This window comes from Pseudophryne corroboree, chromosome 8, assembly GCF_028390025.1.
Source record: "Pseudophryne corroboree isolate aPseCor3 chromosome 8, aPseCor3.hap2, whole genome shotgun sequence".
NCBI classification, from domain to species: domain Eukaryota; kingdom Metazoa; phylum Chordata; class Amphibia; order Anura; family Myobatrachidae; genus Pseudophryne; species Pseudophryne corroboree.
Window position 1 is genome coordinate 100,025,405 of NC_086451.1, and position 2,854 is coordinate 100,028,258.

Consider the following 2,854-nt stretch of genomic DNA (forward strand, 5'->3'; position numbering starts at 1 on the left):
AAGGGATACTGGGCGCCCACCTCTGTGCTTCAACTTTTTCCTGCAAGGTATTGTTCTTGTGTGAAGTTTATTGTCAACTGTTGCTGCGTCTGTTTTCACTAGCAGTGCTAGTTTGTTGTTTTGCTGTGTGCTGCTTCGTTACTCTCACCACTAGTGTATTGTCATGTTTCCTCTTCTCAAGTACAGTATGTCCATCTCCTTCGGGCACAGTTTTCCTAGACTGAGCTGTGAGGGTGGGCATAGAGGGGAGAAGTCAGCACACCCTGTTGAAGAAATGTAAAATGCGCTGGATCCTTTGAACCCCATCTATACCCCATCATAATAAGTGTCCCCAGTATCCCTTATGGACTACGAGAAAAGGATTTACTGGTAGGTAATTAAAATCCTGTTATCTATATAGATGCCGTTCTTATGGGCGATAACTCCGTCTAGTATTACCGGTTATTATTATTACCTCCCGATACGATTACAGATGACGCTGCCTCGCAGTACTCACACTTTGGCCATGGCCGTGTGGAGTTTGTATGTTCTCCATGTCCATATGTACTTTAACATAAATCCTTGTGTTTTTTCAGTCCTCTACTAGCCTTGTAGTTTAGTGACAACCAGTGTTTATCGCCTTCTGCTTTTTCTTTTACTAGGATCAGGGTAGAATATATTCTTATCAGTTTAATATCTGGTACATCTCTTTTGGAGAGATTATATGTATAAAATATATATATATACAGTATAAATGTATGGAATGGATTTTAGAAAAGAAATGGAAAAAGAGGTTGCTCTGTCCCCTCTACGCATCAACCTGGTATTACACTTCCACTAGTATACCTATGTCATTTGAATCCAGCATGTCTATAAAGACGTCATGTAGTCTCAGATTTGGGTATTATATCAGTACCTGGGATCATTCACTAAGATGTACTCCAGATCGTACTGTCTATAATTACCTTTATTTCCCACAGATTCCTACAATACAGGCATCTGACTGAGTGTTCATTTGACTACTGTCAAGTCGCTTTTCTCCGCCCAGCTGGCTTTAGCTACAATAAACAGGGAAGCAGGGCTGCCATCAGAAATTGTGGGGCCTGGGACTGACAAAATAGACAGGGCCCCCCTGTTGGCAGCCCAGGTAGCAAGTCACACTCTGATTATGAATACTGTCTCAATGCACAGCTTATTCGGTGAATGCATGTTAACTAGGAATAGTAACAAGTCACACTGTGATATCAAACACTGGGCGCAATGTCAGAGCATGGGACCCCTGGCCCGGGCTAGCAGTTTAACTATCCACATGGACATCTATGGGGAATAGTAACCTGTGGTGAGGGGACACATTTTAATTTTCAGAAGAAGTTTAATGATGTTCTGAAGCAGTCTAGTTATGCTAATTCAGGGGGTCCTATGTTCTGTATCTGAACCCAAACACAGTCCTACCACACAGCGTATTCAGTGACCACACACTACTGTGATGTCAACCAGGGCCAAGCGGAGCCCAGACTGATAATTTCCTATGCACTCCTTCTACAAAAAATTGAACATATCTCCAGTTAAGCATAATGATATGTGGTGCAAGGCATGGCACATATTGAATCTCTAACATTTTGCCTTTCTTTTACCCAGATTTTGTACTTTTCCCTGCATTTTGCATATTGATTCAATAACAGTGTGCTAAGTACTTGAGATAAGTATTTTTACTGACCCCTCTACACCCTACACTACATCACTGATCCCTCTACACCCTGCACTACATCCAGGGCCGGATCTTGCCCTTGTGGCGCCCCGGGCAAAAATAGGGACGTGGCTTCATATGGGGGCGTGGTCAGTAACGCCCCCATTTGTGCCCCCTGTAGCGCAGCTGGGGAAAAAATAAAAATAAATAAAAGTATACTTACAATCCCCGCTCCTGATTCCAGACCTCCTCCTCCGCCGGCGCCGCTCTTCTCCTGTCCTCAGATGGTTGTGTCTGTCCTCGGATCTATGGAAGAGACGTTATTACGTCTCTCCCATAGCACAGCATAGACACTAGAGGTTAATTATGACCCCTAGTGTCTGTGCCACTATGCTGTGCGGTGCACGATGACATCATCGCGCACCGCACAGCAAAGGTCCTCTCCATGCTCCGCGCAGTGCCCCCCGCTGGTCCCCCGCTTTGAAGGGAACCAGACGCTAAGCGTCTAGTTTCCCTTCATGGAGAGGACCTTTGCTGTGCGGTGCGCGATGATGTCATCGCGCACCGCACAGCACAGTCCTCTCCATGAAGGCGGGGGACCAGCGGGGGGCACTGCGCGGAGCACAGTGGCGGATCTTGCCATGGTGCGGCGCCCTCCGGGCAAAAGTACTGCTTGCCCGTGGCAAGATCCGCTACTGACTACATCACTGACCCCTCTACACCCTGCACAACATCACTGACCCCTCTACACCATACACAACATCAGTGACCCCTCTACACCCTGCACTACATCACAGACCCCGCTACACGCTACACTACATCACTGACCCCTCTACACCCTACACTACATCACTGACCTCTACACCCTGCACTACATCACTGACCCCTCTACACCCTACTTTACGGATGCCTCTATACCCTATGCTACTGACCCTGCTATACCCTATGCTGCTGACCTCTCTATACCCTACGCTACTGACCTCTCTATACCCTACTGACCCATCTATACCCTATGCTGCTGACCTCTCTATACCCTATGCTGCTGACCTCTCTATACCCTACTGACCCATCTATACCCTATGCTGCTGACCTCTCTATACCCTACTGACCCATCTATACCCTATGCTGCTGACCCCTCTATACCCTATGCTACTGACCTCTCTATACCCTATGCTCCTGACCTCTCTA

The 2,854-nt window shown here is 47.0% G+C and overlaps 1 pseudogene; it reads left to right on the forward strand.

Annotated features, from left to right (window-relative positions):
- Positions 1-614: 614 nt before the first annotated feature.
- On the forward strand, positions 615-830 carry LOC134953706 (U2 spliceosomal RNA; annotated as a pseudogene).
- The last annotated feature ends 2,024 nt before the right edge of the window (positions 831-2,854 follow it).